Here is a 25,369-nt window from a genome sequence, read left to right as displayed (position 1 = left end):
CTGGCTTCCAACGCTCACCTTCCCTCGACCTTGATTAATGTCTGCAACAGCAGACAGATCATGCTTTGGCCGCCCACGTCTTACCCATCCCTGAAGGAAAGCAGAGAGCATTTCTGCACAATGCACTGTGGCTTTGCATTCACGTTGAGCAGATACACAATGAGAACCGCCACACAATGAGTGCGCCCCGGCAGGTGGTTCTTTCCCTGCCAACCCCCAGAAAATACAGATACGCTGAGCTTCTATTTGATCTTGCCGACGTTTTAATGCCCCATTATGTGATCGTGCTGCCTTTTACACGTGTTAATGTATGTGTTACACTTTCAAACACGAGCACTTTTCAAATCCACCCGAACCTCCAAGACAAGGGGAAAAAAACACTTTGATGATTCTCTGGACCTGCCCTAATGTGGCATGATAGTTTCCACTGTGATCTTCAGAAGGGAGGAAAGCCCAAGGAATTCAGCTCTGTTGTCATCCTTTTACCTAGGAAACAGACTCCGGAACAGAATCGAAATCACTTCCTTCTGAGGAATCACGGACGCTTGTAATACATCATTTCAGGAAGAAAACTTCTGAGGTAGTTTTTTTGATAAGACCACATTCAAGTCTCCGGCAGCTGTCAGAAGTTGGCAGGAATCATTTCAGCCAATTTCGGGTTCCTCGTGGAGCCCCACAGAGCAGCTTCACCCACAGCCTTCCTCAGTCGTATGGCAGCTGAGGGAAATGGATGCGGCGGGAGAGTCCTGACACCTGGCTCTGAAGTGCTCCACCTCACGGGGTGTGTGACCAATGAAAGTCACTGATTCTCCGGAACTACACTTTCTTTATTCAACAGTGGGGTGATTCGTCCCGGCAAGACAACCCCAACTCTGAAAAACAGGGGAAACGTTAATTAAGTCACGGTACATCCAATATATGGAATCCTCTGGAGTCAGGATGAAGAGTGAGGGAGCTCTTTGGTGCTGGCATGGTTTCTGAGACACAATGATATACCGTAAAAAGAAAAAGAGCAAATCACAGAACTGAAACCTACAAGCTATTCCCATTTTATTAAAACACGGCATATTATTCCACGCAGAAAAGCAAGCTATAAACTCATCACATTTATGTATAAAGATATGTGAATCTATGAACGTGTGTTTGCATATATACACATATATGTATGGCTGACATCCCTGTCCACACTTGGTGATATGTCTGAAAGGATGCTCATCATAGTGATAACAGTAATTATCTCCAGGGAGAAGACTATGATTGGGGTGGATTAAAGAGGGGAATCTTCTCTTTATCCTGTGTTTTTTTTGGCACTCTGGATTTTTTATTTTTACAGTATGAACAGACTTACATAATACTTGCATAACATAAAAATAAATAAGCTTAACTTGCTTCATTCATTTGTTGATTTATTTATTCACCCAAGATTCAGCCAGTGCTGTGGCAGAAAGTGAGTTGCTCGTCCACTATCTGTTCTTCCCTTGCTCCTTGCTAACAGGCCCAGGTTTTCAGGGATGCAATGTTCCAAGCCGAACTTTCGCTTTCCCCACCTTCCTCCAAATAGCCAGGGGACATTCTAGCCAAAGAGACAGGAATGGAAGTGCTGGGAGAGAGAGGAGGGGGCGGTTCCTCCTCTCACTGCCTTGAAGGGACAGGATGTCTGGAACTGCAGCAGCCATCTTGCCAACATGAGGTGTCAAGTATCAGAGTGAGGCTAAGAGAATTGCAGAGAGGCCAGGCCAGATGTTGAGCCACTAAATCAACAGCAACAGCTGCCTACCTTCAGAATTCTTGTTTTATTAAGAAATATAAACCCTATTAGCTTAAGCCACTGTAAGCCGAGTTTTTTGTTAGTAACAGCTAAATGCATTCCTAATCAACACAAGTGCCTATGAAACACTAAGCAGAGTCAAGCTAGGGAAGTCGATTTTACAAGAGAGAGGAGGAATGAGCAGCAGCATAAATGCCTGAGATTACGGAAGAGGTTGGGAACCAAAACACAACTAATAAGAATAGGGATAAAATAGGAGGGTGCCAATATCTTCAAAGGGCTGTTGAGTCCATTAAATAAGATTCTATGTATAAAAGTAGTTCGTAAATGGGGTAACGACGTACAAATGAAAGGGCTGATTTTTTTGCATATGTGGTCAGGGTGTGCTATCAACAATGGCTAAAATTTCACACTCTGAAGTCAGACCACAGGGTTTGAAATCCTGGCACAGCACACATACAAGCTACGAGAGTCCAGGCAACTATTTAATTTCTCTACACCTCAATTTCCCAATACGGAAAACTGGAATCATAGTAATAATTACCCCGTAGGACTATTGCAAGGATTAAATAGAACTAATGTATTTGAGGACTTAGCACGGAGCCTGGCCCCTGGCGCCCTTCAGGATGAGTCAGTCACTGTTGTTGGGCGATGACTTAAAGGGCATCCAAACCCTCTAGGTGACAATGTGAACCCCCCATGGCCTCCCCACTAGTCAGAGAAAGTCCCACCACATTTACCGTCTAGCTGAAGGCCTCAGAGACCACTGTCACCTGAGGAAGGTTAAACCTTGATATTCCAGAAATATTTATATGGCAGCTCTGACAAGCAAGCAAGGCACTGAGGGGGCTGAAAAAGAACACCAAAGATATGCTGTACCCTCTCAGGGAACTCGAAGAGATAAGACATAAATGCAAGGAAAGCAAATGAATATACAAGAGATAAGTAACAGCTCAATGCTGTACAAGAAATGTCACAAGGCGGGGTGTGATTAATTGCCAAACGGCGATGCACACGATTAGAGCCACCCAAAGGCCAGAGAGATGGCTGTGGGGGGAATGATCCAGGACTACTTCAAGGAGAAAAGAGAACCTGCATTGAGGATGGGGTGGCTCTTGATAAGCAGGGAGGAGCAGAGGGGTGTGCCAGGAAGAGGGCGGAACATGATCCAAATCACGAAAACAAGAAATCCCCGAGCATATTTAGGGGTGGAGCCCACGAGTGTGGGAGTGAGTCTACCAAAGCCAAGGGCGTAAGCAAGAGGCGTGCCATATGAGAAGAGAGGAAAGCAAGGTGGCTGGGAGTGAGAGTATGAAAGACCTGAGATGGAGGGAGATGTTGAAATGCAGCGGGTCATGGAGAGTCCACTGAGCAAAAACGAGCAGAGCTTTGTGTTGACACTAGTCAGGAAGCAACAAGCAGGATTCCAAGGCTGAGAGACTGCACAAAAGGAGACAACACACTGGGACCTGTGATGACACAAATGGGGGATCATGGCGATAGCCTGAACTAGGATGGGTCAGCAGGAAAAAACAAAAACATTGAGCCAATTCGCAGTCAATGAACTCTCAATGGTAAATCCTTTCTGGTTCTGGTTCTGTTGATTTTCACCTCCTCACACACCAGTTTATAAGATTAGTTTCTGTGTGGAGTGAGACCTTGAGGGACAAAAGCCCAGGACAGGTGAGTCTGGAGGAAGGAAAGAAGAAGGGAAAGCTTGGGAGCCAGGTACCGTGCTTCACAATGTAGGTGGAGAATTGTATGCCTTCCAAGGCAGGATGTCTGGGAGTGCTGGGCTCCTCGGGAGACAGAGAGGAGCAGGAAGGAAAACAGCAGAAGAGAGATCTGTTAAGAGAGATTTGACCCATCTTGACCAACGGAGAGTCTGAGCTTCAGCTGAACTCAGGTCAGTTCAGTCTCCCAAATCTTGAGACAGCTCTTCTTGTGTGCATAGCCCCGATGCTCAGTGAGCTTAGAGCTGCTAGCAGGACTCAGGGCTGCATTCAGATATCGACAATGCACAGCCCAGTAATTACTGTCATAAAGAGCAACCAAGTGCTTTTTGAACTCAGCCAAAGGCAGGGCTTCCCCTGGATGGGCTGGGGCAGGGGACCCGCGTCAAGCGAGGCGGGATTGAGCAGGTAGACTTCGGATGGTCTTTGGACACAGCAGGCTCTTAGAGAAGGAATGAGAGCTCTAGAGAAAAAGAACTTCACAAACCTAGTTCCAATTGCAGAAAACAGTTGTATTTACCTGAAAACAAATAGTCCAGTTTTGCTGTAGTAAAGAGAAGGAGACACACAGGCGAACAGACAAATTGAAGATGGCTGAGAATGCCAGGTGAAGTGTTTGTCTTCACTGAGTGAACAGTGGACAGTGGAGATTCACTGAAGGGTCTTGCCCAGGGGAGTAGAAGCTTTGGAGGCTGTATATTTGGGGAATAAATCTGACACTGGTGAGTGGGATGGCATGAACAAGAGAGAGGCAATACAATAGAACAGGCAAGTGGTAATGAAGCCAGCCTCTAAGGTAATGGCAGCAGTAATGGAATGGTGGAGGCAAGTATGAGCAACATCTCAGAAAGAAGATTCTACAAGGCCAGAGGTCTGATTGAACACAAGGGTAAGAAGGGGAAAATGTAGAAAGGTCAGGCCAAGGTGTAAAGCTCAGGTGATTAGGAGAGAGGGGATCATTTGTTGTTCACACTGGGTTTGAGGGCCCACAGGATGTCCATGTCGGGCAGTATATGAGGCAGTCAGAGATATGCCTGATTCTGTGGAGAAGGGGGTGCAGAAACATCCTCCCCACTTGTAGGGAGGAGGAGGGGGAGGGTGAAAAATAAGGCAAGATTCCACTGAATCGAGTCCTTCTAAATGTAGAAAATGTCCTTTGGGAAGCTACACTGGAGTTCACGGGAGCACCAAGACTCTGTACAGAACATGAGGAAGACTAAGAACTAACAGCTCAAGAACTAGGGCGGGTTGACTTAGAGGAACTGGAAGATGCTGGACCGTCAATTGGCTCAACATGGGTCTCGTGAAGGTCATCACAAGAGATTAGCTGAGAGTCAGAGTTGAAGAGTTGAGAGTCAGCCAAGTTCAGGGCCAAGGATCAGGCCCAAAGTGGGTCCATGGGGTTGCTTTGAAGAATCAGTCACGTCTCCACGGGAAGTAGTGTTCTGATAGAGGACACAGAGCTTCCATAGGACAGAGGCAAGGCATCCTCAGTCTCATGCTCTGAGGCTTTAAGAAGCCACGTGTGAAGGCCAAGCTGATTTTGAAACTCGTTCAGAGTGTTTGTAGTAGACAGGGAGGTGAAGAGAGAGGGAGATTGTCTTTGAGGCGTCCTGAGAAATCAGACCCTGTGAAGTCAGTCCAAACCTTCCTTAGCTTACACCCTAATTTCCACCTCTGTATCACTTTTTCTCTGGGAAGTTTGGGTCTGACTCTTCCTCCCGATAAATATGGCAGTCCTCAAACTCAGGGGTACAAATGTAGGGAAAAAGTGAGACACCGTTTATCAAAGTCCAATGCACTTTTATTGAGCACTGACTATGTGCAAGTCATGGGCTTGGCTCCAGGAATCAAAGATGGACTAGACACTGAGAGTCCCAACCACTTATGGCTGCCTTACAAACCACCCTACAAAGTGTGGCACACAGCCACCACCATTCTATTGTGCTCATGGTTCTGTGGGTCAAGAATTCACACAAAGGAGTGGTTCAAACATCGGGGGGACAAGGACCACACGCGTGTGGCATCAGTTCTGGCTATCCATTGGATTCCTCTGTTCAAACAACTTTCTCAGCATGGTGGCCTCACGGTTTCTTACAAGAGCAGCTGTGGATCCAGAGAAACAGAGAAAGAGGGAAAGCAAACCTGTCAGTCCTCATGAAGGCCAGATCCTGAACTGTGAAAGCATCACTTTCACCATATTCTGTTGGTCAAAGCATTGACATCTGAGTAAAGGGAGGGAAGGAAGTGATGCAAGTTATCTTGTAGTCAAGCTACCACACAGAGCTTGCCCATGAGGAGATGATTAGGCCGGGAGGTCTATGATGGCAAAGCCCGTATCTATCTGGCTAACTGCTTCACACCGCAATGCCTGTTACATTTCATGACACATAACATATAGGCAATACACATTTATTAAGTTAATTAACAAATGTGTCTAATAAGACTCCATACTCAAGTTTGTCCCTCAGCAAAACATGTGTATGCCCTCAGAGGGATGGACTCTTTTTTTTTTTTAAAGATTTTATTTTTCCTTTTTTCTTCCCAAAGCCCCCCGGCACATAGTTGTGTATTTTTAGTTGTGGGTCCTTCTAGTTGTGGCATGTGGGACACTGCCTCAGTGTGGCCTGACGAGCGGTGCAGTGTCCACGCCCAAGATCCAAACTGGTGAAACCCTGGGCCTCCAAAGCGGAGTGCGCAAACTTAACCACTCGGCCACGGGGCGGCCCAGAGAGCAATGGACTTTTAAGGAACACTAAGGAAATTTGGGTAGGAAAACTGGGCTAAATCTTCTAGTTTGGTATTAATAGGCCATATTTATCAGAAAATAACCAAATTCTACATCATGTGGTTAGATTTGATCTTGACACCCATCTACAATTCTACCACTACAACACTATCTCTAAGATATAAGACAAAAGTAATACTCCCATTGGCTTTGAGACAGTCCTGACAGGGCTCCTGCTCCACTTCTTCTGAGATGGACAAGATGGGCCGGAAACCCCAGGGTTCCCTTCATCCCTCTCAGCCTGCAGGTCCAGTCTGAGCCAGCCCTAAGCAGACCAAAATGTGCCTCCTTATGCCAGGACCTGCTCAGCCTCCCAGAGCCAAAGGTTTCTCTCAAGGAGAAGAGCCCAGACTCCATTTCACCATTGTGAGCAGGGAGTACACACTTCCTGGTTCATAAAGGAAACAGAACATCAAGGGAAAAGCCAACTTCTGGCATCTCAGCAGAGATTTCCCCTCTGTGTTCACAGCGTAACCTCCCTCAGTCCTGGAGTTTGCAGGATGGTCTGAGTTGCCCGGTCACGTCTTTGAGGCATATATGATGTCCTTAATGCATGTCAAGAGCTCTTAAAAAAATAAAAGCCAACATTTATTGAGTACTCAATATGGGTCAAACACTGCGAATCTGTACAAAAATGATCTTCTTGAAGCGCCATCTTTGTTCTCATTTTGCAGAGGGGAAAACTGAGGTTTAAAGAAATGAAGAAAATTGCTCAACTCACAGAGCTGGTAGACGACAGAGGTAACATTTGAACACAGGCAACCTGAATTCAGAGTGTATTTTATTTAGCCACGCAATACTGTCCATGCCTCCTCCCTCAGGCAGGTCAGTGTTGAGGTGGTTGATGGTTGAGACCACTATCAATAAACAGAGGACGAACATGGCTGATATTCAGGATGTAGAGCTAATGATGAATCAAGCCAGTTGGCCAATGAGATCCAACAGAAGCCCCTGAGCTTCTCTGACTGTCTCTGTGGGCTGGCTAACCCTCTCTGAGGTGGCACCACTAACAATTAAGTCGTCTATCTAGCTGAGCAGATACATTATGATGTTCCTTAATGCTCCTGTGGAAACGCATGTCTTCTGTGAAAGTTAACCTCTATGTGAGAAAGGAAAACTCAGCTCCTTGCCAAAAGTCTGCCCTGGCTTCTTTTCCATCACCGTCCTTTAACAAATCCACATAGGCTTCTCCTTTCCACTTTGTCAGGAAGCCAGGAGTGGCATTTCAAAGGACACATTTACCCCCTAGCAATTTCTCTCTTCCACCACCATGTGCTTTCTTCTCATAAAATCAGATCAGACAATGAAGCTGTAAACCCGGCTGGTAAGATTGATATCCTGTTTCTCCTACCTCCCTCCAGTGGGGAGGGCGCAGGCACTGTGCACTGTGAACAATAAACATTTAAATGAAAATGCTTCGAGATAGAGACAATCACGTTTAATAACAACAACAACAAAAAGCCACAGGCTTTAATTGATATAGCAGAGGGGTGAAGTTGAGAGAGCATAGGCATACAAATAATGAACCGGACAAAACTGCACGGAAAAGTCTCCACCTTAGGTTTCTGGAAAGCTCTACCTTATTGCTCACCCACATCTGGAGCACATACACCGGGAGTGGACTGTCCCTGTGAAATGTAACCAAACAAATCAGCTGCTCTGCTCTTTATTTCAAACACTTTTGTTTTTACAATGAACGGGAAATCTACGGCAATCACTGTTACACCATTTACGATTAAAAAATCAGCAGGTAGACAGATTATCAAAAATAAAAAAGAGTTTCGTATATTCTGCAACCTTATCGTCTCTGCCAAAAATGAGCTGCTAAAATAAATCCCAGAAGTTTGATATTTTTGTCTGCCACCTTTTGTTTTCTTACCCCTACATGGGACGCTGAGGACAGAACTCCAGTGGGATTTCACACAAGCTGACTTCACCAGACTTGAGGTACGGCATTTCTATGAGAAATTAAAAGCCATTTATGGGTTTCTCATTCCTTCTATTTTCTGTGACAATTGGCAGATGAACTTTTCCATTCCCTGAATTCCACAACTGAAAAATACAAAGTTAATACGTGTGTTAATCATCAAAATAAAGATACAAAAATTGTAGCACGTCCGGTGGTGGAGTGGCAATTGCCCACCAAGAAAGGAGCTACTGACCGCTTAAAAGGAAAACCAAACGCTCCTCATTTTAATTGTTTTCCTTCAATTTCCCCATAGAACTTAGGCACATATCACTATTTTCACAGTGAGCTTCATTTTCCCCATCCATAAAATGAAAGTGTGGAATCGAAGATCTCCTTCAAATAAATTCTATGATTTTAAATACACACTCACGCGTGCACACACACACAGTATATATATGTAAAATATATGTGTGTATACATATATATATGTATGTGTATATATCTTGAGAGAGAGAGAGAGAGGTACACTGTGCTGACATGTCAAGATAATTTTAAAATAAAAATAGATTTTCCCTTGCATCTGACATATGTTTAGCCCTCTCTCAGCCTCAGTCTCTGAGTCTAAAAAAGAAGTAAAGACTTGGAATCACGGGTGGAAAATGGGTTTCAACCTGCTTGCCAAATCTTATCCTTTGCCAGGATCATTATGTTGAAAAGCATCGGTGAAGGTATGCCTGGGCTCAGCATAAAAGGTGCTTATGTTTATAATGAGTATTTATAATGAGTATTTATATATAGTGAACATTTATAATGAGTAATTATAATAAGTTATAACACAAGGCATATCATACATGATATTTCTATAGCTCTCAATAAGCCTATTAAAGTCTAAATCCTACTCCCTTTGTGGGAGAGTTATTGCGAGGATGAAAGAGAATTTTGGAGTCTACCCACTGGGGTTTCACAGCCAAAGTAACAGAGGACCAAAGAGATGAAATTATTTGCCTATAGTCAAAACTTGAACCCCAGTACTCTGAGTCCAGATCCAACATACTACACCATACCACCCTCCTTACGTTCTAGAGAGCTCTATGAAATGAGTGTCTACCTGTGGTAAGTGAATCAGGCAGGATCTAGCCAGGAAGTAGGAACCTCTCCTCTCTAGGTATTTTAAACAGAGTAAATTTTTTTTTTTATTGAGTTATTGATAGGTTACAATCTTGTGAAATTTCAATTGTACATTAATGTTTGTCAGTCATGTTGTAGGTGCACCACTTCACCCTTTGTGCCCACCCCCCACCCCACCTTTCCCCTGGTATCCACTAAACTGTTCTTGGTCCATAGTTTTAAATTCCTCATATGAGTGGAGTCATACACAGATTATCTTTCTCTTGCTGGCTTATTTCACTTAACATAATTCTCTCAAGGTCCATCCATGTTATTGCAAATGGAATGATTTTGTTCTGTTTTGCAGCTGAGTAGTATTCCATTGTATATATGTACCACATCTTGTTTATCCATTCGTCTGTTGATGGGCACTTAGGTTGCTTCCACATCTTGGCTATTGTAAACAGTGGTGCAATAAACATTGGGGTGCACAGGACTTTTGGGATTGCTGACTTCAGGCTCTTTGGATAAATACCCAGTAGTGGGATGGCTGGATCGTATGGTAGTTCTATTTTTAGTTTTTTGAGGAATCTCCGTACTGTTTTCCATAGTGGCTGCACCAGTTTGCCTTCCCACCAGCAGTGTATGAGGGTTCCTTTTTCTCCGCAACCTCTCCAACATTTGTTGCTATTAGTTTTAGATATTTTTGTCATTCTAACGGGTGTAAGGTGATATCTTAGTGTAGTTTTGATTTGCATTTCCCTGATGATCAGTGATGATGAGCATCTTTTCATGTGCCTATTGGCCATCAGTATATCTTCTTTGGAGAAATGTCTGTTCATGTCTCCAGCCCATTTTTTGATTGGGTTGTTTGATGTTTTGTGATTGAGTTGTGAGAGTTCTTTATATATTAAGGATATTAAGCCTTTGTCAGATATATGACTTGCAAATATTTTTTCCCAGTTAGTGGGTTGTTTTTTGTTTCAATCCTGTTTTCATTTGCCTTGAAGAAGCTCTTTAATCTGATGAAGTCCCATTTGTTTATTCTTTCTATTGTTTCCCTTCTCTGAGAAGGCATGGTGTCTGAAAAGATCCTTTTAATACTGATGTCAAAGAGTGTACTGCCTATGTTTTCTTCCAGAAGCCTATGGTTTCAGGTCTCACCTTTAGGTCTTTAATCCATTTTGAGTTTACTTTGGTGAATGGTGAAAAAGAATGGTCAATTTTCATTTAAACAGAGTAAATTTAATTAGGGAATTAGTTACACAGATAACTGAAGAGCTAAGGAACAAAACACATGCAGCAACTCAGGGATGAGTAACAACAGAAAGTTGCTATCATCCTTGGACTGAAAGAACACAAGGAGGAGGTGATATTCCCAGAACCATTTCAGAGGCTACCTGGGAAGAGCTAGAACCATGGAAGTGATGCAACCACTGATGAGAAATGAAGGCAGAGAGGGAAAAATACCCTGGCTTCTCCCCTCTCCTCTACTTTCAGTCTTCTACCAATGTCTCCGTTGACCAACCCTGCTCAGAAGCCAGTCAGCAAGAGAGCCTGAGAAACACAGTTGCAGAATTGTAAGCAATGACAGGCACAGACAAAATAATATATAGATAGATAAGTAGATAAATATAGATACTGTTTCAGGCCATAAGGTAAAACAAAAGACTACATCCATATCCTAAGGATATGCCCAATTTTTTCTACCTAATTCATTAGTTTATTCCTATTAACATACAAAAATGCCTTCCCTCTCCCAAATTTAGCAGGAGAAGACCTTTCCTTCATGCCTGAGTCTCTTGACTCTAGACTCCTGGTCAAGGAGCAGAGATTTATATACAGAAATCTTGATGAAATTTTGTACTGAAGCCAAACTAAAAATAACCTCCTGTCCAGATCACTCCAACTCTTGTGTGAAGGTTTAAGACCTTGAGAGGAAAAGGAAATTACCAGAGAGGGGGGCCTGGGATGATTAGCTCTCCTCAGAGACCCGTATGTTAAATGGAGATGTCTTTAAAGCTATAGACTGGAGATTTTTTCGTAGCTACAGGATCCCTGACTTCAGAGCTTAAGACAATGACTCCCAAACCAGACTCCTGGCTATCTACATCAGAACCATTTTGAGACTTGTTAAAAATCTAATCTCAAGACTCTATGCTAAACCCATAGAATCCGAAAATCTAGAGATAGAACTTGAGTATTGCATTTTAGGTAGAGTTTCCAAGATATTTTGGGAATAAGGGCTCCTGAACAAGGAAATCCTTGGCATCAACAAGAAAGTCAGGATGTGGCTGCCAGTATTTCTTTCCAGGTGAGCTGACAATGCCCTGTAATGGCGGGATATCTATGGCTGCCAAGGGAGCATCGCTCTGTCTGATAATCCACAAGGAGTCCTACCCACTGCCCAGGGCCGTTCTTTGGGATCTGTTCCATCTCTGGTATAGGTAATTACAGTTCTCTTTTCCATTTCCTTCTTCCCTGGGGAAAAAGACAGGGACCTGATAGTTCAGAAAGCTTGCTTGCCTTCTTCATACTTCTCTCTCATTTTTGCCTCACACTGAACTCCCCAGGAGAACCCCTCTCCTAAAGCTGGGGGCCCCCAAGCTGCCAGCTCCTCTTGTTTCCTCTCTCACTCTGAAGTGGCAGAGGAAGTGGCTGTCAGAGATACAGCTGCTCCAGCTGTGGGTCTGGGAGGCTTGCCCATCACAGGTGCTGGGGGCTCGGTCCCCTCTGGGATTGACTGGGGCTGAAGGGCCCTGAGGGCTGCTGGCGTGTTGCACCTGATCCTGGGAGGCAAATATTCTCGCAGGTCCTCCCACAGGTAAAGCCTGCAGGATTCCACTCCATAGATTTACAGCCTCCCACTCTTCCCCTCCACAGGGGAGAAATCTGGGTGCAGCCTTGTTATTTGTGCCTGGTATAACAGTGTTTCTTTTCCTTTAAACAATCTACAGGGGCCACCTTCCCGGAGATGAAAGACGAAAAGACGGTGAGATGACCTGCCAGGACCATTTAGACTTTAATGATTTTCACGTGAGCACTCCAAGAGACGCCATACAGCACCCGAGTCACAGGACGCTGTTCTAATAAAATTAAAATTACTAAAATAAACTGCCAGGCATCTGGAAAGCACTGAGGACACAACATATTATATAAACTGACATCCAAATATTGTACACCTACATGGCCCTTGAGTTACAACAAAGCCACGATGCATACAAAAACCTTATTTTTTAAATTTTAATATCCCTGTAAGTGGATTTTAATCACTAGGTAGCCAAATCATATTCAATATCAATTTCCTTTATATTGTCCAGTGGTTTAAGGTTTCTTTGAGTCAAATTCTCAAATTCACATTTACATACATTCTAGAACTGCAAACACAAAACAAGGGCTACCTGAATGAAAAGTAAAAATGTTTACAAATATCCAAATAATAAATTCTTCTCCTCCTTCTTTTTACAGCCAGCTATGTTTGGAGTCCATTAGAAGCCAACTTAAGATAGGATTAAAGGTCTAAATATGAATACTTTGTGACTTTATGGAAATCAAGCTTGTATATCACTCTTTTAAAAACAAAACGAGTATTAAACACCAAATGACATTCAGTTTGATCATGAATATTGATAATATAGTATTTATTTTAAATATAATGTATTCATCGGTACTCAACCAAAAGTCAAATTAAACTCATCAGGATCAGAATAACTGTTTGGTTTTGCAAAAGTCAAGGACCCTCGTTGGGTGGCTTAATGACTTCTTGTTTGTGTTCTGTTTGCATAAATTATCCATCAAGTGCAGCCATTACACCGGATGCAGTATGCTCTCGCAGAGGAATGAGAGCCGCGTCAGGACCCTCATTAAAGGGAAATGTGATTGGAATGGAGTCATCATTCCATGCCTGGCAAGGATCCGCTGTCTCCATTCTCATCCCTTTGCACCAATTCCATTTGAAGTCAGAACTGGGCTTGCAGACCTAGATTTTTAAAGGCAACGGATGCAATCAAACAATAGACATTGTAGGAGACAGCCGCTGTGCCTGTGGCCAGATGTGATAAAGAAAGGGGAGAAAAACAGTATAATGGGTTTCAAGGCAATCAGATGAGTCTCCGAGAATGCAGGTGCGGGGTAATGCTCTCTCCATTCATCCAGCAGTTTATGTACCACAAAGAAATCCCTTTTCTCAATATCTACTGACATTCTTTCCACCTCATGGTGTTACTCCCCAATAAACTGGGTATGGATAGGGCCCAAGTCATGCTGTGTGTAATACTAATTAAGACAGGCAAAAATAACAGCATCCTCATTTCACGAAGCACCATCATCATGTTACAGTCTGGACACATCCTGCAGCTATTCTAATGTAATTGTATTACTTCACTCAGGAAAACCTCTGAGAATGTTGTTGTCTAGAAAGAGACAATAGAAAATGAAGGAGAGCCCCAGAGAAGCCACATAATAGGAAGAGAAGAACTTCCCAATAGAGTGATAAGATGTTGCATTTCTGAGATGTGCAGAGCTGAGCATATGCTGTATTGGAATAAAAATGCAGGTGAATCCAAGGAAAGTGAGAAACATAACCACTTCTTATTGCAATCTTAAATAAAATTGCCTGTGTCCCTAGCAACAGTTCTGGTTTTGTTCTCAGACATTCAGCCTGAAGTAAGAAATTCAAGAGCATTATCAAATGATGATCATCACCATAAACTAGCATTGGCTATACCTGCCCTCAAGGCGGAGACACTATTACCAGCAGCTTAAGCTTGTCACAAATGTTACACGCAAGATGGCATAACCAGGCAAGAGCCACACAGCTGGGGCTCAGAGTCAGCTATAACTGGCTGAAACTGGTCTTTAATACTCTAAACGGATACCACAACGGCTGAGATGTGATGTGCTTAGTTACAAGGTACATCCTCAGGCCTGGTAATACTTCATAATACGACCTTTCAGATACGTGCAAGTACATGAAAGGACACTGCACACGCAGGTGACAGGAAACAGCTGTGCTCCATTTACACAGAGGACAGGAAAAGAGAGAATGAAGTTTAAATTACAACAGGCAGGTGCGACAGGTATAAAAAGGCAGTAATGAGGACAACAGAGTTATTAAAGAAGGAAAACATTATTAGGTGGCACAAGGAGAGTGGAAGAGAAATGAACATTAAAATACTGAATGTCAACATACACATGTACAGTAAAATGACCCATTAATTAGAGAAATCAACATATATATCAGCATTTTTTCCACAAAATAATATCTTGAGCAATATGAACTTGCCGTTCTGGGAGACCAACTTCATAGGGTCCAACCAAAATCTTCTGCTTAAATCAGAACCTCGAACAGCACCAACTGCAAATTAGGCAATCCATAAATACTTGTAGAATGGGTGAATGAACAAATGAATTTTCAAATATTTCAAATGAGACAGTTTAACTGAACGAACAAGTGCATTCTAGTTTATTTTGCATGTAGAGCAGTCTCTTTGTGTGAGTTTCTTTTTCTCATCTATAGTGATTGCTTTTCTATCCAGGGTATCTCATTTCAGCCAGTCGTTGAAGTCATGTTAACTCGTGCTCAGGAGCTTTGAGCCTTTGTAGACACTGTGAATAACCATCTTCCATACTCTTTTAGATTACCGACAATGATGGTTAATAAAAATAATCAAGTCCATGTTCTTTTCTAAACTTTTTGGATATTAATTGAAAAAAGAGATACGAGAGGATCCGATAATCATTGTTTGCGTTTGAGTCTTCGTGCTGGTTTTAAATTGCCTAAGGAAAAATGTTCATCTTCATTGAAAAAATTTGAATTAGCTTTGTACATCAAGCTGGTTGAGACTTGTGTTAATTCCTTAACATCTTAACATATGCCAACTCCATTCCTTCAGCTGCACAAGCCAAAACCCTTACAGTGATCCTTAATTTTATTTTTTGTTTTGCTCATACCCCATATCCAGTCTATCAGATCTTGGAGCACTAACTGCAAAATAAATCCAGAAAGCACCCACTCCTCAGCACGTCTTCTGCTGTTCGTGCTCACACACACCCCCGATCCTCTCCAAGGCTGAGCCGTGATTGTCCCTCATCTAGATTATTGCAGAAGCTTCTACTGGGTCTCCCTGCTTCTATTTTTACCTCCCTATGTCCTATTCTCCATAGAACAGAAAAATCATCATGCTCAGAGGCTTCCATTAACACCACATTTCACTCAAAGCCAAAGGCCTTACAATGGTCTAAGAAGCCCTTCCCCATCTGCTCCACCACACCCATCACCTCCCTGGTCTTATCTTCTGCTGCTCTCCCTCCTGCACACTCTGCTCCAATCACACCGGTCTCCTCCAGGTATTCACTCATCTTACCTTCTCAGTGAGGCCTTCCCCAGTCAGTGTGTTGTCTCAGATGACAACCCACCCTCGACCAGCACTCCATATCTCCCTTCTCCACTTTGTTTTTTTCCCTTAGCCTTTGCAGTGGTTTTAAAAAATATGATAAATTCTTTAATATTCTTCCCTTCAAAAGGTGGATGCTAATTCCTCTCCTCTTGCGTATGGGCTTTACCTAGTGACTCGCTTTTGACAAAAAGAATGTGGTGGAAGTGATGGGAGGTTGCTTCTAAGACTGGGTCATAAAAAGACATGTGGCTTCTCCTTGTGCACTCTCTTGCTCTTGGTTCACTTGTCCAGAGTTTGGAAGTCAGCTGCAATGTCACGAGGATGCTCAAGCAACTCTACGGAGAGGTCCATATGGAGAGGAACTGAGGCTTCCTGCCAACAGCCACAGGACTGAACCACATAGAAGCAGGTCCTCCTGCCCCAGTCAAGCCTTCAACTTACTGCAACCCCAGTCAATATCTTGACTGCAATCTCATGAGAGATCCTGAGCCAGAAACACCCAGCTATGCTGGTTCCAGATTCCTGACCCACAGTAACTAAGAAAATAAATTTTGTTGCTTTAAGTCTCTAAGTTTTGGGGTAATTTGTTACACAACAATAGACAACTAATAAAGCGCTTATCACCATCTACCCATATTATATATTGTATTTTACTATCTTGTTTACTGACTGTCTCCCACGAGGAATATAAGTTCTGTGAGGGCAGAGATGTTTGTCTGTGTTTTCATTACTGTGATCCCTGCACCTAAAGCAATTAAATGAATTAGTCATGTAATTTTAATAATGAATAAGGTGGATACCCATGGCTCCCATACATTAGCGGATCAGCAAAAATGCAACACTCAGACACACACTACAGTGGCAGCAAGAGTTTATGTCATTTGGGTAAAGGATGATTACACTGGGTCATAAAGCAGACACCTACCACAGATGTGTTGCCGGAATAATGACTACAAAGAGGCCCCTATTTTCCTACTGAATACTAAAGATGTGTTCTCACAGAAAAACAAAGCAGCCAGTAGATAATTTGTGAGTTGTTGGTTCTTCACCCAAGCAGAGAACAAAATCATCAGCAGAGCTTCCTACGACCACCAATGCCCAGACTCCACATCCCAAGATTCTAACTCAGGAGGCCCGGAGTCTATAGCATCTGCTATAGACTGAATATCTGTGTCCCTCCAAAATTTATATGTTTTAACGTAATCCCCAATGTGATGGTATTGGGAGGTGGGGGCTGTGTAAGTGATTAGGTCATGAGGGTGGAGCCCTCAAGAATGGATTAGTGCTCTTATAAGAAAGACCCCAGAGAGCTTCCTTGTCCCTTCCACCATGTGAGAACACAATGAGGAAGACGGCCAACTATGAATAGGGAGGTGGGTCCTCACCAGACACCGAATCTGCCAACACCTTGATCTTGGACTTTCCTGCCTCCAGAAGAGAGAAACAAATTTCTGTTGTTTATAAGGCACTCAGTCTATGGTATTTTTGTTATAGCAGACCAAACAGACTAAGTCTCTTTAGCCGCAAAAGAGTCCTCTAGATTATTCTAATATACAGCCAAGACTGAGAACCCCTTCACTGGGTGATAAATAACTAGAGAAGGTAGGCAAATCCACAGTCTACTAGTAGTGGCAGCTTTTCACAACAATTCAGCAACTCTGAATTCCCCTTATGCATTCATTTATGCATTCATTCACTTATTAATTATGTATTTATTTTTTGGGCACTGTGCTCGACTCTGGGGAAATGAGGAACCCAGTGGAGCTTAGGGTCCAGTGGGGGAAATCAGACTCTCACCCAAAGAGACATCCAACCCAGAAAGCCCATCATCAGCATCCTAGCCCCATCCCCACCTTTCCCAACATTCTCATCTTTCCCGACAGAGCTCAGACTCCCCCCAACACATACACCTTGGGCTGGAGATAGTTTGGGCTCACATCAGCAAAGAGACATGTGCTGGGCAGCAACTGACTGCAAGGAAGGGGCTGAGATCATCTACAGAGAATGAATAAGTGCAAAGGAGAGGAACTCTGAACTAACCCCAAGGAAGCCCAGACTTTAAGGACCGCCAGAGCGACAAGAGTGTGCAAAGGAGACTAAAATCAGCTTCCCTAGAGCTAAGAGGAAAGCCAAACAGTACAAAGTCCTTTTGTCAAAGACATGGCAGTTCCCAAGCAAGAAGAGCAGCCAAGTCTCACATCTCTGTGCCATGAAGGATGCCCAGCTTACTCAGGTTGTAAGCAAGGACTTGGGCCACAGAAGGGTTACCGAGGATCTGGTTAACAGCTAACAGAAACAGCCAGAGGTTTTTCAGATGAGGCTCCAGAGAAACAGGAAGAACACAACCTCAGAGATTACCTACCAGACAGCTACTCCATTCCAGCTAAAACCAGGTCTAACTTCACTGAAGTGACCTGCCCTCATTAACATTTTAAACCCTCCTCCTCTGGGAGGGACAAAGCAGCCATTTTTAGATGATGTGGTGTATGTGGTAGCATGTGCATGTGCTTAAAAGAAGATGGCTGTTAGGCAATAAACCCCAATCTCCCACCTTTTCCTTAACTGAATATTCATGTGCTATACTCTCACCTGACAACAGAAGGACCCCTCAAGGCCCTGTTGGAGGAGGCACTGCTTTGGGAAAAAATCCCCAGTGTTCCCCATTGCTTGTGCAAGTAATAAACCTTTCCTCACCTACTTCTGCCTTGGTCACGCTTTTCAGCTCCACACTCACCAAGAAACGAACCCACTGAGTTTGGATATAAGATCAGTAAACATAACAGTCTGCAAAATGAGTTTCATGCAAACAAGGGATACCCCTATCCCATTAACTCTAATAGTCTATTTAAAATCTTCAACTAGCAGAGGTAGTGCACTGCTAGAAGATTGCTAGACCATTGTTCCAGTCCTGGTCTGCTATTAATTAACTTTGGAATCTCAAAAAATAATTTAAATTGCTTAAGGGTCTCTGTTCCCTCATTTATTAAGTAATAGTGTAGGAAAAAATAATCTTTAATTTTTGCAAGATTCACATTCTATTAAAAATTATGTATGTGAGGGGCCAGCCACATGGCGTAGTGGTTAAGTTCTGTACACTCCACTTGGGCAGCCTGGGTTCACAGCCTGGGTTCATAGCTCGTCAGCTATGCTGTGGCAGTGACCCACATATAAAGAGGAGGAAGAATGGCACAGATGTTAGCTCAGGGCTAATTTTCCACAAGCAAATAAAAGAGGAAGATTGGCAACAGAAGTTAGCTCAGGGCACATCTTCCTTGGGAAAAAAAGATATATATATATATATGCGAAATATGTGCATATGAGTAAAAAGCCATTATCCAATATTGTTCTCCAAGAAATGCAGAGCACTGTGTGTTTTAGAGAGACTGTAACTTGACTTTCTTGGTAAGGGAAGTAAACACTGGTGGGCATATGCTAATTTCCAGAGTAGTAGTTGACAGTGTTATCGTTCATTTGGAAAGTATTTCAATACCAATTAGATGAGTTAGAGCAAACATCCCCAGGCATTCTAGCAGTACCAGAGGATTGTCAGAGTCCCAGATTAGGCCCAGGAGTTCATCTGGGTTATGCAATGCCCTGGGCTTCTAGGCAACAGACAACACGGAGTGTTTACCCTCCCACCTGGCTGTGCACCGGCTCCTCCTGGTTCAGGGAGGGTGTCTGAGGTCTACAGACCCACACAGACAGTCCGGCGTGGCAGCTCTCCACCTCCAGGCTTGGCGTAGGCAGGAGCACGATTGATGAGGCAGCAGGTGGCGAGCTGATGACCGTGGGAGGTTCTATCTCCTTTTTCCCTCTGCCAATTAACTCTCAAGCAGGAACCATTTTAAAGAAAGATTTCCATCCCTCACTCCACTCCTTCTGGGGGGAAAGAATTAGAGATTCAGAAAAGCAAGGGCAAGATGGGGACCAGGAAGAGTCACTCCCACCTCTTTCCAAAGCAAGCTTTCTCAACCGTTGACATTTGGGGCCTCTGTTGTGGGGCTGCCTTGTGCATTGCAGGATGTTTCATCCCTGGCCTGTACCCACAAGATGCCAGCAGCACCCCTCTCCACAGCTGTGACAATGAAAAATGTTTCCCGACATTCCCAAATGTCCCCAAAATTGCCCCCATTGAGAACCACTACTCAAAGAATGCTCCCCCCATTAAAATGCCCCAGACAAACCAGACTGACTGAATGCAGCATCGCCCAGCCTCCACAGCGATGCTTCGGTTAACACTCCCTGCGTAAACTATGCTGGTCATGCAACTTAAAAAGTACCAGACCCTCCACGGACAACCCCACCCTGCTCCATTCTGAAATCCTGCCTCTGGAGATGGAAAGCTCCAGCTGACGGTGTGCCCTCTGGTAAACCCCCAGCACGAGGTCAGCCTTCTGTTCCCAGCCTCTGCTCCTCACCCCAGCCACTCTGGCTGGAACGTCCACGTGCCTCCCAAGAACAACATGTATCTGGAAGTCAGTCCTTGTGAAAGAGAGAAAAAGAAGGGGCCAGCGATCAGAACACCCGGGTTGGAGCCCCACCTGTGTCACTCACTGGCTGTGAGACCCGGAGCCAACACTTAAGCTTTATGAGGCTGTTTATTCACCTGCAGAATGAGAGCAATACCGTCCGCTTGCCTTTCTCGACGCATCACTGTGAGCTCAAATACAAGGCCTGTGACACCCGGAAAGCACGCTACGATGGTTAGGAATGAGTTTACTGCTGTCTGTGGGCACTGCTGTTGTCATTCCAGCATCCCATCTCTGTGGTAGCCACACTCCACAGAAGGGATTTGAGGACACACGGAAAGACTAGTCTTCTTGCATTCTAGTGCTGTCTTGACCGGAAGTCCTCTCTGCGCACTTCTCCAAAAACGGGAGACACGGCCAAGCCATTTCGTTGTAAAGATTGTCCCTCAATTCTGACAAATGACAACAAATATTGATTTAAACCCACTATGTACCTTTAGAAGACATCAGTGAATAAAACAGACCAGGATCCCTGCCCTCCAAAGGCTTGTTTTTTTAAAATGGGGGAGGGAGGAATAAAAGCAATAAACAAATAAAAAAAATCATAAAAACGTAAATTCCACGGTACGTTAAAAGCTGATAAATGCTGTGAAGGGAAATGTGGGCAAAGGGCCTGGTGCCGACCTGTGTGTCAGAGTGAAGGCAGGTTGCCATTTATACGGGGCATCCCGGTTGAGAAGTGAAATATGGGCAACAGTGAGTGGTCAGCCGTGCAGCTATGGGGAAGAGCATTCCAGGTGCAGAGAACAGCCAGTGGAAGGGCTGGCACTCTGAGTATGCCTGGTGCATTCGAACATCAGCAAGGGGAGACCATCATGACAGGAGCAAGGTGAGAGAGTGGAAAGGAGGAAGTTAGTTCAGACGGGTGGGAGGGTGGAGCTGAGGCACTTGATGAATGTGGAGGGAGCTCTACTCCATGCCAGCCGCTCGGTCCATGGCCAGCAACTCGCCAGGGGGGTCTGATCCCAGAAGAGAGGGACAAAGGGCTCTGAGAGAGCATACCTAAATTCTCAGCCTTATTCAGGACTAGTCTATAATGAATGAGGGGGTCAGCGGTCCAGGTCCTCGTTCTTCTTTCACGGACAGATTGCTCAGCATCTCAGATGCTCTCTATGCCAACACCCCACCACAGCCATCACCAGGAAATGGTGAACTCTCCTGTCCACGGACCCACTAAGGGACCCACTAGTGACCCACTAAGAAAGGGGAACATTCACCTCAGGTCGTTTCCCCTGTTCTTCAGTAGATGCTCAGATTGGTCAAGCATGGATGACACAGGGTCTGGCTCAGGAGAACAAGAGGCCACGAGCGCAAGTTTGCCTTTATGATGTCAGTCTGCTAACTCCTACGCATCACCCCTGGGCAGGATCTGAAGGGGGACTGTGCACCCCCCCACCGCCGATGGGCTGCCAGCAGCTCATTCCCAGCCCACCTCATTTCTCCCCACTCCCGCAGGCCCCCCAGGAGCAAGCCAGGGTCTTCCACTGTCTCTTCCCCGCCGGATGCAGCTGTCTCAACCTCGCCTCGTCTTTCCCAAGTTATTTGCGAAAGAGGCGGCTGCAGGAGCACACACAGCTGGCTCTGTGCCCGAGGGAGAGGCAGGCTAAAGCAGCGGGGGGGCGCGCCTCTCCCAATAAAAATTAATGGAACAAAGCCCCCTGGGTGCTGCATGAGTTTCAGCTCCCAGGGAGCTTTCATCTCTCACCAAGCCCCCTTCTGGGCTCTCCTGTCCCCTGGGTGTCTTTGGTGTAGGTCAGGACCCTTCCTTAGAGGGAAAGGGGCCAGGAGTAAATCAGGCCGAGGGCTCACACACACACACATGCACACACGTGCTCATGTATACACACGTGCACATGCACACTCACACACGTGCACAAACGTTTTGCATATCCATGAACCTCTTAGGTTTTTATTTGTAACAAGTGAAATCATTGGCAATCTCCTGGGGGGGGTGGGAGGGGTATCACACCATGAGGGCAGCAGGAAGGAATTACATAGAAAGACATGAGGAAGCCCGCTAGGAGTTTGCAAAAAACTTCAGAGCCTCCAGTTTCCTCTTTATTTTTGTTTGGCTTGGTTTTGGTTTGTTTTCATAGACCAGCCCTCCACGAGCACATTTTTCTCGTGAGGGATTCAGGGCAGCAGGCTTCTGTACAGAGCGTGGCATTCAAGTAGCCTTGGCCCTCTTGGCTCCCACGCTTCCTGCCTCAGAGGTTGTGCTGGATTATTCTACTGTCAACTTGGTTACTCTGGGAACCCTAAATCCTGGAATCCCCTTCCCCGTATGGATCTGGGTGAGAGTCAGCCAAAAGTGAAGATTCAGGAGGAGCCATTCTGTTCTGCAGGCTGCGTTGGTCAAAGGCATCAGGAGACAGATTCGAGGCGCTAGCCAGCTCCAGCTTGTCACCGTTCTATCCTCCTCATCTCCAGCCCACCTTCCCATCTGCCAGTCCACTGAGCAGCAGTCGCTCCAGGGAAGCTCCAGATGCTTCACTGAAAAGTCACAGCTACGGAGGCACAATGAGTCAACAGCCTGCCACCGTCCCCCTCTGCAGCCCCACTCCAGCAGCTACACAGGCTTCCAGAACCTTCCACTCCCCTCTTTGGCTCAGCTCCTCCCACAGTTGTGTAAGGACTAATTCCTAGAATAAATTTCTTATTCCATGATTCTCTGTGTTTTCGCTTCCCTGATAACTGACTGACACAGTTGTCACAGTATGATAGGCTTCAGTCCTTTCTCTATACAAAGGTACAGACCCACACATCTCTCTGCTTTTTTTCCTCCTTTTTCCTTAAATGGAATCATCTCAGTGATTTCTGTGGCAAGACATATAAATCAACCTCACTCTTTTTCATGGCTATGTAGTATTCCATCACATGTACGATTTATTTAACCATCCCCATATTGGTAAATATTTAAGGTGCATCCAATTTTCCACCCTGGCTGAAAAAATGCTATAGTGGCATTTCTAGACGTGTCTCTTTATACATATTATGCAAATTTACTTTAGGGTGGATTTCTGGAGCTGGAATAATCAGGTAAATACAATTTTAATTTCTATAGTTATTACCAGATTACCTTCCAAAGGCTTCTTTCTCCAAAATGTTCCTGCTCTGCCAGCATCTTTGGCCTGTTCACTAAACAGGACTCTGCACTCTGGTTTCCCCGGGGATCCCGGCCTAACGGTGCTCTGCCTGGGGGGCAGAGGGCGGTGGTCTTTGGAAGCAGGGATGGGGACATTGGGAAGCAAGAGGTATGGTCACGGCGAGCATCACGCTTAGAAGAAATACACAACTAGCTGGTTAAAGACTAAAAGAAGACAAACAAGGAGAACAGGCATCTCCATGAAATGAGCAGGAGGAGAGTACACTAGGAGAATGAGAAAACTCTTTCTTCACATGATTTTAGAGATTTCCTAGCTTCCTCCAAATTACTGCCCTTGTGTCCATGGAGACACGTGTGCATATGCATACACACACACGCACACAGGCACACACACATGCACACACTTCAGAATCTGCTGCTGAAGCTTAAAAACCTCTTTAAATATTTTCTTCCTCCAAATAGAGCTAAGGTTCCAATTTTAAAAACCCATATCAATAAGCAGTAGTTACGTGTGAGGATCTTTGCCAAATATTTTACACGCTTTATGTCATCGGAGGTAGATGTTATTCTCATTTTTACAGATAGGAAAACTAAGGTTCAGGAAAGTGAAGACAAAAAACCAGTGAGTTGCAGAGTAAGGATTTGAACTCAGCTCCACGTGACCAGACAACATTTAGCCGCTGCAGCACCTGCCCAGCGGAAGGTGACGAAGTCCTTTCACTTCACAGGAAGGGGTAGACAACTTCTGCTGTGCTCTTTCCTGAGAGCAGCATTTCCTGGAGGAAAGGACCCTGGGTGTTGGCAAAGGCCAATTAGAGAGAGGAGAGAAGTGGAGACAGAAGACGCTGAGGGTATAAATCCAAGTTATTTACTTTCTGAGCCAGTGAGAAGGAGACAGAGCCAGATTTGCTCTGAGAGGAAAGGGGAAGACGTCCAGCACAGGAAGACAGTTGGTGTTCCCAGTCAGGGCGACTCCACCAGATTCTGATGATAAGAGAAGGCAGGACACTGGCAGCGGGGGGAAGGAGTCAATTCCCCGGTGCCCCTCCTCCTCGAATTTTCCTCTTGCTCCGGTGTCCATGGGCCTACCCTGTGACAGTTGATTCCATACTATAAAATGATTTAATCCCCACACAATTCGATGATTTGGGGGACCAATGACCTTGGAATAAGAGGTAGGGAAGGGGGTGACGGGTGAGGAGGTGCAAGCTCGGGGTCAGTTGAGGGCAGCCTGCAGGGTTGTCGGCGAGACTGGCTCTAGAAAAGTGACATGGAAGAGAGGCTTCGTAGGAAGTACAAAGGATGCTGTAGGGAAGTCCCAGGGGAAATGCAGCATACATGTGCAGAGCTGACAAACAATGGTGTGACAGGAGCCGGGGGACAGCAAGATTCCAGTGGCGCAGAAGCTGTGCAAATTCCTGAGAGCCACAGGTCCCAAGGGGGCCAGGTCCCAAACACAGAGCATGCCACAGTCCTTTAGGAGGTCTCCCCCTGTTCCTCGGTCTGAAAAATAAATTGTTCCAGAGAGCTCTCAGCACTCTGGGAAGCCCTGCCCATCTCAAGATAATAACGAACCATGCCCCTGGGAATCAGAGACTCAGGGAGAAGAAGAGAAACAAGAGCAGACAGACGCTGCACACTGTGCCTGGAAGGACCGGCAGCAGCGCCAGCATGTGGGGCAGGGGGCTCAGCAGCGCACTGCTGGGGAGGTGGGGATGAAGATGGCTGGTGGTAGGTTTAACTGGGTGCCCATCGGCTGCTGCCCACCCCAGGTCCCAACAGAGGAAGAGCTGCTCGGTGTGACATCTGCCCCTCATCTCTGCAGAGCCTGTCGGAGAGATGAACCTGTAGAGATGAGCTCTCCAGCCACAGCTATGGCGGCTCGTGCTAAGCTCAGAGTACAAGGTGGTGATGGGGGCCAGGCCTGGTGGAATAGAGAACGTTCAGGATGGTGCTATTTATTATACTGGAAGCTTGAAAGCCACCTAAACAGAACTGTGTGTATCTAAGTAATGGTACAGCACAGGATGG

General features: G+C 45.0%; 1 long non-coding RNA gene across 3 annotated transcripts; it reads right to left on the bottom strand.

The window, feature by feature from the left end:
- Nucleotides 1-240: 240 nt before the first annotated feature.
- Nucleotides 241-21,568, bottom strand: LOC139083237 (uncharacterized). 3 transcript variants are annotated; one of them, XR_011539793.1, is made up of 6 exons: nucleotides 21,450-21,543; nucleotides 20,310-20,624; nucleotides 20,031-20,185; nucleotides 19,343-19,579; nucleotides 8,169-8,341; nucleotides 241-872 (listed from the first exon to the last, which is right to left on the bottom strand). It is a non-coding gene; the product is annotated as an uncharacterized lncRNA (long non-coding RNA). The 3 variants fall into 3 exon arrangements; XR_011539794.1 differs by lacking the exon at nucleotides 20,031-20,185 and having other exon boundaries at nucleotides 21,450-21,568; XR_011539792.1 differs by lacking the exon at nucleotides 20,031-20,185 and having other exon boundaries at nucleotides 19,343-19,582.
- Between the last annotated feature and the right edge of the window lie 3,801 nt (nucleotides 21,569-25,369).

The sequence above is a fragment of the Equus przewalskii genome, chromosome 5, assembly GCF_037783145.1.
Source record: "Equus przewalskii isolate Varuska chromosome 5, EquPr2, whole genome shotgun sequence".
Lineage (NCBI taxonomy): Eukaryota > Metazoa > Chordata > Mammalia > Perissodactyla > Equidae > Equus > Equus przewalskii.
Note: the sequence above shows the minus strand (reverse complement) of the source record. Positions and strands in the feature narration are given on the sequence as shown.